This window comes from Halichoerus grypus, chromosome 3 (genome assembly GCF_964656455.1).
Source record: "Halichoerus grypus chromosome 3, mHalGry1.hap1.1, whole genome shotgun sequence".
In the NCBI taxonomy this organism is placed as follows: Eukaryota; Metazoa; Chordata; class Mammalia; order Carnivora; family Phocidae; genus Halichoerus; species Halichoerus grypus.
This window is the reverse complement of record NC_135714.1, coordinates 144,816,498-144,830,560: the sequence shown is the minus strand read 5'-3', so window position 1 is coordinate 144,830,560 and position 14,063 is coordinate 144,816,498. Positions and strand designations below refer to the sequence as shown.

Below are 14,063 nucleotides of genomic sequence, written 5' to 3'. Positions count from 1 at the left end.
AAACCATTATTCAGATTTCATCAATTTTACATGCTCATTTGTGTGTATTTTATTGCATGTGTAGTTTTGTGTTTTCACCATTACAGTCAAGATACAGAACAGTTCCATTACCACAAAGAACCTTCTCCTTTTATTATTACAACCACTTCCCTCTCACTCCCTCCTGCTTCTCCCTTTCTGAGTCCCATCTGATTCCACACCCCTTCCCCCAACTTTAACCTCCACCAACATCTAGATGTTCTCTATTTCTATAATTTTGTTATTTCAAGACCTATATAAATGGAGTCATACAGTACGTAACCTTTTGAGATTGTCTTTTTTCACTCAGCATAATTCCCTTGAGATTAATCCAGGTTGTTACATGGATCAGTAGTGTGTCCCTTTTTATTGCTGAATAGTATTCCATAGTAGTATGGTTGTACCACAGTTTGTTTAAACATTCAACCCACTGAAGGACATTTGGGTTGTTTCCAGCTTTTGGCTATTACAAGTAAAGCTGCTATTAATATTTATGTTTCTATTGTTTCTTATTCTGTTTCTCTTTTCTTGCCTTCCTGTGAATTACCTAAAATTTTTTGGATTCCATCTTGATTTATTTATAGTGTTTCTGAGTATATCACTTTGTATAGTTTTTTTAGTGGTTGCAATATACCTGTATGACTTATCATAGTCTACTGGCATCAAATTTTACTACCTTACTTTTACTTAAATCCCTTTACTCTCCCTCCTTTTTGAATATAATTATCTTAAGTATTTCTCTACATCCATTGAACATCACATCAGAACTTCACAATTTTTATTTTAATCATCAAATATGATTTAAGAAGTTCATGAGAAGAATATTATATTTAATCCTATTTTTACCCATTCTCATTTTCTTTTTTCCTTCTTGAAGGTGCAAGCTTTCTTTTGTAATCCTTCCCTTCTAAAGAACTTCTTTTACCTATTCTTGAAGGATAGGTTCGCTAGTGAAAATTATCTCCATTTTCTTTCAGTGGACAGTTTTTATTTTCTCTTCATTTCTAAAAAAATATTTCCAATGGCTATAGAATTTATGATTGGCAGGTTTTTAAAAATTTCAGTTCTTGAAAAGTGTGCCACTTCTGGCCTTCATGGTTTCAGATGAGAAACCCAATGTGAATTGAATTAGTATTCTGCTATTTGTTGTGTGTTGTTTTTCTCTGTCTACTTTGAAGATCTTTTCTTTGTCTTTAGTTTCCAGAAATTTAATTATAATGTTTGCTTTGCATGTATTTTTTTTTTAATTTGGGGTCCACTTACCTTTTTCATTCTATAAGTGTAGTTTTTTTCCTAAATTTGGGAAGTTTTCAGCCATTATTTCTTTGAGTATATATTCAGCCCCACTCAGTTTTCCTCTCCTCCGAGACTCCAACTATATGAATGCTGGCTTTTTTGTTTGCCTCACATGTCTCTAGAACTCTGTTATTTCTTTTTCAGTCTACTTTCTGTTATTCAGATTGGCAAATTCTATTGATTTATTGTAAAGTTCACTGATTCCATCATATGTTATCTCCACTCTACCATTGAACTCATCCAGCAATTTAAAAAATTTCTGTTATTGTATTTTTCCATTCTATAATCCCCATTTCATATTTTTGTAACTTCTATGTCTTTGCTGGGATTTTCTATCAAGAGAATGTGCATTTGCGGGACACCTAGTGGTGCAGTTGGTTAAGCATTTGACTTTTGGTTTTGGCTCAGGTTGGGATCTCAGGGTTCTGAGATCAGCTCCCTGTCAGGATCCACACTCAGCTCAGAGTCTGCTTGAGATTCTCTCTCCCTCTCCCTCTACTGCTCCCACTCGTGCTCTCTCTCTAAAATAAAGAAATAAATCTTAAAAAAAAAGAGAATGTGCATTTGCTTGTTGAAATATTTTAATGACAGATACTTTAAAATCCTTATAATTTAATTTTGACATCAGCTTGATCTTGGTATCAGCATCAGTGTCTTCTCATTCAAGTTTTTAAAAAAATTTATTTTTTTAAATTAATTTATTAATTTATTTTATTATATGTTATGCTAGTCACTATACATTACCATAAATTACATCATTAGTTTTTGATGTAGTATTCCATGATTCATTGTTTGCATATAACACCCAGTGCTCCATGCATTACGTGCCCTCCTTAATACCTATCACTGGACTAACACATCCCCCCACTCCAAAACCCTGTTTGTTTCTCAGAGTCCATAGTCTCTCATGGTTTGACTCCCCCTCTGATTCACCCCCCTTCATTTTCCCCTCCTACTATCTTCTTCTTCTTCTTTTTTAAACATGTAATGTGTTATTTGTTTCAGAGGTACAGGTCTGTGATTCATCAGTCTTACACAATTCACAGAGCTGAACATAGCACATACCCTCCCCAATGTCCATCACCCAGCCTCCCACCACTCCAGCAACCCTCAGTTTGTTTCCTGAGATTAAGAGCCTCTTATGGTTTGTATCACTCGCTGGTTTCATTTTGTTTCATTTTTTCCTCCCTTCCCCTATGATCCTCTGTCTTGTTTCTTAAATTTCTCATATCAGGGAGATCATATGATACTTGTCTTTCCTGATTGACTTATTTCGCTTAGCATAATACCCTCTAGTACCATCTATGTCATTGCAAATGGCAATATTTAGTTTGGTTTTTTTGATGGCTACATAATATTCCATTGTATATATACTCCACATCTTCTTTATCCATTCATCTGTCGATGGACATCTTGCCTCTTTCCATAGTTTGGCTATTGTGGACATTGCCGCTATAAACATTGGGGTGCACGTACCCCTTTGGATCCCTACATTTGTATCTTTGGGGTAAATGCCCAGTAGTTCAATTGCTGGGTCATAGGGTAGCTCTATTTTCAACTCTTTGAGGAACCTCCATACTGTTTTCCAGAGTGGCTTCACCAGCTTGCATTCCCACCAACAGTGTAGGAGGGTTCCCCTTTCTCCACATCCTCGCCAATATCTGTTGTTTCCTGACTTGTTAATTTTAGCCATTCTGACTGGTGTGAGGTGATATCTCATTGAGGTTTTGATTTGTATTTCCCTGATGCTGAGTGATGTTGAACAATTTTTCATATGTCTGTTGGCAATTTGGATTTCTTATTTGCAGAATGTCTGTTCATGTCTTCTGCCCAATTCTTGATTGGATTATTTGTTCTTTGGATGTTGAATTTGATAAGTTCTTTATAGATTTTGGATACTAGCCCTTTATCTGATATGTCATTTGCAAATATCTTCTCCCATTCTGTCGGTTGTCTTTTGGTTTTGTTGACTGTTTCTTTTGCTGTGCAAAAGCTTTTTATCTTGATGAGGTCCCATTAGTTCATTTTTGTCCTTGTTTCCCTTGCCTTTGGTAAAGTGTCTAGGAAGAATTTGCTGTAGCTGAGGTCAAAGAGGTTGCTGCCTGTATTCTCCTCTAGGATTTTGATGGACTCCTGTCTCACATTGAGGTCTTTCAACCATTTTGAGTCTACTTTTGTGTGTGGTGTAAGGAAATGGTCCAGTTTCATTCTTCTGCATGTGGCTGTCCAATTTTCCCAACACCATTTGTTGATGAGACTGTCTTTTTTCCATTGGACATTCTTTCCTGCTTTGTCAAAGATGAGTTGACCATAGAGTTGAGGATCCATTTCTGGGCTCTCTATTCTGTTCCATTGATCTATGTGTCTGTTTTTGTGCCAGTACCATACTGTCTTGATGATGACAGCTTTGTAATAGAGCTTGAAGTCCGGAATTGTGATGCCACCAGCTTTGCTTTTCTTTTTCAACATTCCTCTGTCTATTCAGGGTCTTTTCTGGTTCCATACAAATTTTGGGATTATTTGTTCTATTTCTTTGAAAAAAGTGGATGGTATTTTGAAAGGGATTGCTTTAAATGTGTAGATTGCTCTAGGTAGCATTGACATCTTCACAATATTTGTTCTTCTAATCCATGAGCATGGAATGTTTTTCCATTTCTTTGTGCCTTCCTCAATTTCTTTCATGAGTATTTTATAGTTTTCTGAGTACAGATCCTTTGCCTCTTTGGTTAGATTTATTGCTAGGTATCTTATGGTTTTGGGTGCAATTGTAAATGGGATTGACTCCTTAATTTCTCTTTCTTCTGTCTTGTTGTTCATGTATAGGAATGTCACTGATTTCTGTGGATTGATTTTATATCCTGCCACTTTACTGAATTCCTGTATGAGTTCTAGCAGTTTTGGGGTGGAGTCTTTTGGGTTTTCCACATAAAGTATCAGTATCCAAAATCTATAAAGAACTTATCAAATTCAATACCCAAAGAACAAATGATCCAATCCAGAAATGGGCAGAAGACATGAACGGACATTTTTCCAAAGAAGACATCCAAATGGCCAACAGACACATGAAAAAGTGCTCAACATTGCTCGGCATCAGGGAAATCCAAATCAAAACCTCAATGAGATAACACCTCACACCAGTCAGAATGGCTAAAATTAACAAGTCAGGAAACGACAGATGTTGGCGGGGATGAGGAGAAAAGGGAACCCTCCTACACTGTTGGTGGGAATGCAAGCTGGTGCAGCCACTCTGGAAAACAGTATGGAGGTTCCTCAAAAAGTTGAAATAGAGCTACCCTATGACCCAGCAATTGAACTACTGGGCATTTACCCCAAAGATACAAATGTAGGGATCCGAAGGGGTACGTGCACCCCGATGTTTATAGCAGCAATGTCCACAATAGCCAAACTATGGAAAGAGCCAAAATGTCCATTGACAGAGGAATGGATAATGAAGATGTGGTATACACACACACACACACACACACACACACACACACACACACACACACTGGAATATTATGCAGCCATCAAAAGGAATGAAATCTTGCCATTTGCAATGACGTGGATGGAACTGGATGGTATTATGCTGAGCAAAATAAGTCAATCAGAGAAAGACATGTATCATATGATCTCACTGATAATGAGGAATTCTTAATCTCAGGAAACAAACTGAGGGTTGCTGGAGTGGTGGGGGGTGGGAGGGATGGGGTGGCTGGGTCATAGACATTGGGGAAGTATGTGCATTGCTGAGCACTGTGAACTGTGTAAGACTGTTGAATCACAGATCTGTACCTCTGAAACAAATAATACATTATATGTTTAAAAAAAAAGAAGATAGTAGGAAGGGAAAAATGAAGGGCGGGAAATCGGAGGGGGAGACGAACCATGAGAAACTATGGACTCTGTGAAACAAACTGAGGGTTCTGGGGGGTTGGGGGGATGGGTTAGCCTGGTGATGGGTATTAAAAAGGGCATGTACTGAATGGAGCACTGGGTGTTATATACAAACAATGAATCATGGAACACTACATCAAAAACTAATGATGTAATGTATGGTGATTAACATAACATAATAAAATTAAAAAAATAAATTTAAAAAATTAAAAAAAAACCCCAAAAAACAAAATAAAGGAAAGTATCAAAGTAGCAGTACAAACTAAAATATACTCAGGAATAAATCTAGCAAAGCATGCTAAGGAGAAAATAATTATGAGAGATTACAGAACTTAATTATACTTAATAAATGTAGAAATATACTAGGTTTTTGCTTGTTTTCACTTAATATCATAAATACATAAATTCTCCCCAAACTGATGTTTAAATTCAATATATATTTAATCTCAATCTATTCTTTCATCTTTCCTCTACAAAAAAAAAAAAAAAGTGCAGTAGAATATCTGAAGAATCCTGGGGTAGGGCTGAATTTTTTAAATAAAAAAAGGTAAAATTCAAATAAATAAAAAGTCTGGTAAATTTTACCATAATAATAATAAAAAAAGAAATTTCTGTGTAACAAAATTTCCAACCAAAGTTAAAGTATAAGGGACAGATTGGAACAAGACAATAAATCCACATGTAAGTATAAGAATTATTTATCTAGGAAAACTAGAGACTGTACAAATTAACAGGAGAAAGAATCTAAAAGAAAAATGGACAAAAGTTACCAATAAGTAAATCACAAAAGGGAAATTTGAATGTTAGAAAAAAATAGAGATATATATATTCTACAAGATACCTTTGCTAGTAATATAAATTAGAACTACGAGACACCATTTCACACTTCTCAAATTAAAATATTTAAAATGTACAATATGCCATTATTTGTGAGACAAAGACAAGAAAACAACTTAAATGTCTATCGGTATGGAACTTGGCTATTTATAGTGATATACTCATATGGTGGAGAATTATCAGTTGCTAAAAGAATGTGCTATCTATGTGTGTCAACGTGGATAGATCTCAAATATCCTGTCATGGGTGATGGATTGAGTCTAATCTTATGGTGTTTATCTCCATATTCAAATTTTCTAAAATAATTTAGAATAAGTATACTGTAAAATCAACCGTATACAATTACAAAATAAAATACCCAAAACATCATTTATAATTATATTTTAAGCACACATTATGACCTAAGCATAGTTTGCTTATAATCATTTTATAGATATTCATTTTACTAATCCTCACCACAACCACATGATTAGCTGCTTTTAATTCCCACAAGTTGAGAAACTGAAGCACAGAATAGGCAAGCAACTAATATAAAGTCTCAGAGCTTATAAGTGATATATCCAGGATTCTAATCGAGGCAATCTGACTGCAGAACCTGATCTACTATATTATGTGTTAAAATATGCAAAGGGTAAATTTTAAAAGAATATGCAGCAGAATTAACATGTTTCTACAGTGTTTTAATTTTTTTAAAGTAGCATGTGGTGGTTTCCCACATCCTAGCCAAAAAGCCAAAAAATTAAAAATTAAAAAATTAAAACATTTGAAACAAGAGAAAGTACATAGTTCATGTTTTATATAATACCAGGTGTTAGAAATTGAATTGAATTTCTAACGTCTATTAATGCAGGTATAACTCTGTAAAATTGCTTTGGAAAACAATTTGTTATTACCTTAAAATGTACAGATTAGTAGGGCACCTGGGTGGCTCAGTCGTTAAGCGTCTGCCTTCGGCTCATGTCATGATCCCAAGGTCCTGGGATCGAGTCCCGCATCGGGCTCTCTGCTACGTGGGAAGCCTGCTTCTCCCTCTCCCACTCCCCCTGCTTGTGTTCCTGCTCTCGCTATGTCTCTCTCTGTCAAATAAATAAATAAAATCTTTAAAAAAAAATGTACAGATTAGTAATTGTCTATGAATGTATTTTGGTGTTTTATCTGTACATTAGGAAATACCCACAAGAATGATCATTGCAGCATAGTTTGTACTAGCAAAAACCAAAACAGAACAAAACAACAACAAAAAAACCCATTTGAATGCCTTTTGAAAGAAGAGGATGTAGAATGAATTGTGATGTAGATATATAATTGCATATTATGTAGCATTAAATTTATTTAAGTATAGCTTCCTGTAACCTTATGCCTGAATTTTAACAGTAATTGGCAATTAAGTCTACCAAACAAATTCCAGAAAACACAATTAAGATTTTGTCCTTTTAATAAAGACTCAAAATTAGGCATATGTATAGTATCATAAAAACTTTAAAAAATTAAGCAAGAGGATGATAAAAACTAAATTCAAGGCAGCAGTTACCTCTGAGGGGAGAGGTAGGGAGATGAGTTTTGGAAACAGTGCAAGGGCAAAATTTGAGTAACCAGTTGAACTGTGGAATTTTCTCTCAAGCTGCTATTATTTTTTATAATCTTTGTGTTATGTACTTTGTATTTTTATTCAGCATGGTAAGCTTAACTTAAAAACTGTTGAGTCTGAATGTTTTTTGATTGATGAAGATTCATTATTCATCACTTGTGCTTTCAATGTGAACTTCAGGAAAGGACCAACTCTTCAGTTCTATACTGTGGAACAATTTTGGCATGATTTCATTCAAAAGGAAGCCAAATTTGTAATAGTTTTTTTTTTAAGGTAACAAATTTATTTTATAGAGCCTATGAAATTCTCATCTCATAGAGCCTGAGAAAAAATATTCAATAATTTTAAAATTTGATCAATCATTGCTTTTTTATATATTTTGCTTATTTAGATTATAATTAAAATCTCTACTAATAGGAATAATATGAAGTATTATCAATAGGAAAATAGCTAATGAGTATTTTTTTAACATTTCTTTTTTTTTTTAAAGATTTTATTATTTATTTGACAGAGAGAGAGAGAGCGTGTACAAGCAGGGAGAGCAGAGGGAGAGGGAGAAGCAGACTCTCCGCTGAGCAGGGAGCCCAATGCAGGCTCCATCCCAGGACTCTGGGATCATGACCTGAGCTGAAGGCAGATGCTTAACTGGCTGAGCCACCCAGGTGCCCCTTTATTTAACATTTCTATAGAAAAATATATCACAGAAAAATATATTTTAATCATCTTAAAATTCTTAACACTTCGTATTGTCTTAATATGATAACTTGTACATAATTCTAATCTTTAGAAAAATCACTAGTTACTCTACTTTTATCTTGAATATTAATACTGGTTTCCTTTCTCTACAGGACACAGAAAATATGTATTTTAATTACTTGAACTTCTGGCACTTTGTACTACATTGATTCAACATTTAGGACACAATGCTGATGTCACTATCATACAGAATTTTGCAATTGTCTGTCAACAGAATGGGAGGTATTTCTTACAGAATGTTAACCATATTTCCTAATTGTCTCAGAAAGGGGAATAACACCTCATCAAACAGACTTTTTTTTTATGTTCAAACATTTTTATCACTCATATTCTTTAGAAGAAAATCAATATTTGGCAGCCTTTGGGAATAGTCAGATGTCCTTACAATTTGTGGATACTGTGCCTCAAGTTGCTATGTTCACAAATGGTTTTTTGAAATGGTAAGTTAGGTTAAATTGCTCAGAAGAAATGAATGATATAATATGGGAAAAATTAACTAGAGAACCAATAGCATAAGTCTTCATTTGAAAATTCTGAGTATAAAAAGACTCCGAAAGAGCATTCTAACACAAGGAAGGAGGGCAAAGATATTTTTATATGGCTTTAGCAACAGAGGTTAGTTGAAGTTCTTGTGGATTAAGCCTTTGTATGAGCAATTTTGAGAGATGGGGAGGAAAACTATGCACAAAGTTCACATACAAGAGGCAATGGGGAGAAAAAACTCAGAGAGGCCAAGGACATCTGAGGATCACAGTGGGAAATTCTCAGTCAGTGTCTTGTAAATAAATGTGTAAATACACATACACACATTCACATACTCACTTATATACTCCTATGTATTACATATGTATACTTTTTGTGTATATATTTTGTATATATAAGTGCATATATATTATGATCTGTGATATTTGTATTCTTTTAAAATTAAGATAAAAAGATAAAAATTAAAAAATTAAGAAAAATGATAAGGAAAGTATTTTATTATCTTATTTGTTAGTACTTTTTTTGTAGCTATTTTGAATGGTTATGTCCATTAAAAATAGATAGCTATGAATATCAAGGGTTGAGAATATCACTTATTTCTTCCTCCCCCTTTCTCTCCCCTTCCTTCCTTCCTTCCCTTTTTCTCTCTTCCTTCCTCTCTCTTCCTTCCTCTCTCTTTCTTCAGTTCTCTTCCTTCCTCTCTCCTTCCTTCCTTCCTTTTTTTTTTTTTTAAAGATTTTATTTGTTTATTTGACAGAGAGAGACACAGCGAGAGAGGGAACACAAGCAGGGGGAGTGGGAGAGAGAGAAGCAGGCTTCCTGCAGAGCAGGGAGCATGCTTAATGGCTGAGCCACCCAGGCTCCCCTCTTTCTTTCTCTTAATAAGAGACCAGTGTGGGGAAATACAAACCAATTATACTACTACTAAGACCAGTAATTTCTTAATGGCTGGTTTATTAGAAATAAATGCATTTAAAATTTTCTTCTTATATTCGAATAACCCAACAATGAACAGTCCAAGCCAAAAGACTGAAAATCTATTTCTCTTGAACTGATTTTTTTTCTGTAGCTGAATGATCATGAACATTATTTTCCACCTTGTATTTCATTTCATTAGAGGTTTGTAATATGCATTTTTATTTGATCCAGAATATTTACTTGTGTGTTTTGTTTTTTAGAATGAAAAACATTTACGGCATGCCTTGCCAGCCTACATAATTGATTACCAGAAGTCACAGGAAACAGAAATATGGTTATTTGAAACTAAACTTGGGAGACATGCAGAAAGGTAATAACACATTTATTTGGAAACTAAAGTTCAGCATCTAGGAAATATAGCTTTAATGATTTGTTGCTTCTGGAAGACAAACATTTCCTTTCACAGCATCCATGTTCTTACTGATTATATAGACTTACATCTTTAGGATGTATTCTCCATCAAGATGCATAGCACTGAAGCAGGAAGAGCCTTGCTAAATTTATTGATTACAAAACCCTAGTCATTTTCTTTTCTTTTCTTTTCTTTTTTTTAAATTTTATTTATTCATTTGAGAGAGAGAGAGAGCATGAGCAGGGGGAGAGGCAGAGAGAGAAGAAGGCTCCCCACTGAGCCAGGAGCCTGAACCCTAGTCATTTTCTAAAAAGAAAAAAACAAAACAAAACAAAAACCTAACTTTGTATAAAATATACACTAAAATTGAAGACAATTACTGTGTTAATTTTAAGATATCAAACTTTTATTTTTAAAATATACGAAGGACCACTGAGGAATTTTATTCTAAGAAGATAAGAATTTTTCAGTATTTTGGAGAGGAAAGATATCTATAGAGCTAATCAATGGAAGCTAAGTAATTGATTCTTTGGTAATCTCTCATGAAGAATATGACCTAAGTCAATAGTTATTCTACCCTTTTGGTTTCTTGAAACACATCATCTGACATTGTTTTCCCTTCAACAGATCATTCTTTTTGGAAGAGTAGATATGATGTGATGATGTAATCAGGGTCCTATGACTCTGGATTAAATATGCTTACAAGCAAGATATTTAGTTTCTCCTGTATCTAGCAACTTATTAGGCATCTCCACATTAATTTTTAATAGGCACTGAAAACTTAACATGGCTTAAACAGATCCTTACCCCAAACCCACTCCCTTGGAGTATTCCCCATGTCAGTTAATGGCATCTCTATTCTTATAGTTGTTTAGGACAAAAACCTGGGAGGTGTCCTTGACTTCACTCTTTTCTTTATACCCCACATGTCATTCACCAGTCATCCTGTCACTATGCACCAATTTCTCACCATCTCCATCACTATGACATTAATTTAAGACTATCATCTCTTCCATGGACAAATGCAGTAGGCTAGCATACATTAACCTACTTATATTTCTCCTTCTGTTCTTGATCTCATATGATTTACTTTCTACACAGTAATCAGAGTGATCTTTTAAAAATATAAATATGATGTCATGTTATCACTCTACTCATAACTCTGTGGAAGTGTGTTAATCAATCTTAGAATAAAATTCCTATAAACCCTACATAATATGTAGACACTAAACAAACATCTTTAAATGAATGAATGAGGTTCAGTGACTTGTCTAATTAACATTGTAAGTTTTTAGGAGAAGCTAAGTTTTTTGAGACCGTGATACCCTGCCAAAGACAGAGCAAGATTTCTTAAGTCTGTATAGCTACCTCCTGCTCTTATTTATTTATCTTGCTGAACTTTTCAATTTTTTGCACTTTTCCAACCTTCCCCAAATACAGACATTGTAGTGATAATATTGTTTAGTGGTAGTAGTTCATAATTACTAACCTATGAGAAGATAGCTGTTGAACATCAGATAAATACACAGTATTTGTCTCATTTGTGGCCACTGACAAATGTCTGACCTGACAGCACTAAGGAATTTACAGATTAATTATTCAGAGACTTGCAAATTAGTCATGGCTTATGTAGACTTATTAGTAAGTATACAGATCCGGAGGAGAAATAGTTGTTAATATTAAAATGGCGCTTAGAACCTAGTGAGATACAGTGCATTCTCATTTTCCATTAGACATATTCCAACTGTTCTTTTCACTTCTTAGGCATTTCTTTGATACTTTTTCTTTAATTTTTTTAAAGATTAAATTTTAATATTGATATTATTAATGGAAAAAAAAAGAAACTCCTTTTTCTAGGGTTAAATATCATGTAGGCTTTGAATATTGTCTCTTGTAATCACTAGGCTTTAAAAAAAATTTTATTTTAGGTGCATCAAACCTTGTCCTTGCTTCAGAATCTGTGGCTGGAAGGAGCTGACAGCTGAAGTGTCCTTTGCTCTGTTTCAGGCTCTGTGATACTAAAACTCTGTAAAAAAAGTTACATGATGCACAAGACTGTGAAAGCCTAAATACATGCACCAAAAATCATAACACACAGGTGAGATTCCTTCAAAAATTAATATTTAATTTTACTTTTAAAGATGTGACAGTGCTTATGAGTAGTAGCCAAAGGTGTAACCTCATCATCAAACAGAAAATATGTGTTTGTTATGTGTTTGCTTAATAAACATTGGTATAAGTATATTGATCATATTTTTATGAAAGCATATAGGGCTCTTTTCAAAACAAGTTAAGATTTTTTTCCCTTATGGTGAGAATAAATATCTATTTATTCTTGACTCAGCTGATCCTCACTGCTGCTGAAATTTCATAGGCCAATTTCAAGGCATAGGTGGTAATATCACACAGGAGATTTAGCTTTTATAAAAGCTCTTAGGAAAGGTGTTACTGGTGGCAATGATTATGGTGGTGATCAAGATATCTCGCCATCTACTCTGTTGCTTAGAACGCACATTTTCTGTTAAGAAGACCAATAATAATGGTGATATTACTATTAATAGCAGTTAACTTTTATTGAGTCTTTATTATATGCTCATACCAGGTTCATTATTCACATTATCATTAATTTTTACAGCCATTTAGCACATTAGATATTCTTGTTATCCTGCTTTATAGGTGAATAAGAGTGAAACAGCTAATTGATGGGCAGAGTTGGGATACAACCCAAGTTTTTTTTGTTTGTTTCTGCTGGTATAGAGATCTTATCTCCTACTCAGCCCTGGTCTTCCACGTAGGAACATGTATGACAATATGAAGCTTATCACTTTTCTTGTATTGCTGCTTTGAGATTGTAAATAAATACATAGTAGACATACCTCTAATGGGTGACCATCCTCCACCATTTTAAAAAATGCAAGTATTAGGGGCACCTGGGTGACTCAGTCATTAGGCGTCTGCCTTTGGCCCAGGTCATGATCCCAGAGTCCTGGGATCGAGCCCCGCATCGGGCTCCCTGCTCAGCGGGAAGCCCGCTTCTCCCTCTCCCACTCCCCCTGCTTGTGTTCCTTCTCTCACTGTGTCTCTCTTTGTCAAATAAATAAATTAATTTAAAAAAATGCAAGTATTAGATACAGTGAATGCTAGGCCCTATTTATTTTGAAAAATCTTCACTCAGGCAAAATGACTAGTTATACTGCTTAGAAAAATAAATTATATGCTTATTAAATTTTTTCTTAAAATGATTCTGAAAAAATAAATCTATCATATGGGAAAGCTATGGATAAGATACTTTAAGATACTGTTATTGCATATCTGAATTTTTACATTGTCTATCTGTAGGTTGATACTTTCTAAATTCATGTTTTTCTAGGACTCGAGGAATCACCAACACTAAATGAAGCAGCAGATCTTTGCAGAATGTACTGCCTTAGTGAGATTTTCCTTCAATACTTACCTCTGTTTCAAAGAGCGAAGAATAAAATTATTACTTCTATTTGGGACAGAACACTTATACCATTTCTAAAAATGGTAAGTCAACTACATGGAAATTCACAAACATTTTAAATTCAATAAGGCAAAAGTTTAAAGGCATAATACTTTGCTTTTCCAGATACTGCTTTTTTTTTAATATGCATCTTAAAAATTGCTACCAGCAAACAATGAATGTTTCTAGGAAAAATAGTTCCATCATATATAAAAGTACTCAACAAGAGAAAGTATTTCAGCCACATATAAAATGATACATATTCCTAAGAATTCCAGATAATAGTATCATTTCTTGGAAGAAACAATACTATTGATACACATTTACATTAAGGTAATAATTTACATAAATTGTGTGTTTATACTTCGTTAATTAAA

General features: G+C 34.2%; 1 long non-coding RNA gene across 1 annotated transcript; it reads left to right on the top strand.

The window, feature by feature from the left end:
- The first annotated feature begins 8,152 nt into the window (after nucleotides 1-8,152).
- On the top strand, nucleotides 8,153-13,724 carry LOC118532777 (uncharacterized). Its single transcript, XR_004915881.2, has 5 exons — nucleotides 8,153-8,295; nucleotides 8,482-8,611; nucleotides 10,051-10,160; nucleotides 12,131-12,300; nucleotides 13,573-13,724. It is a non-coding gene; the product is annotated as an uncharacterized LOC118532777 (long non-coding RNA).
- The last annotated feature ends 339 nt before the right edge of the window (nucleotides 13,725-14,063 follow it).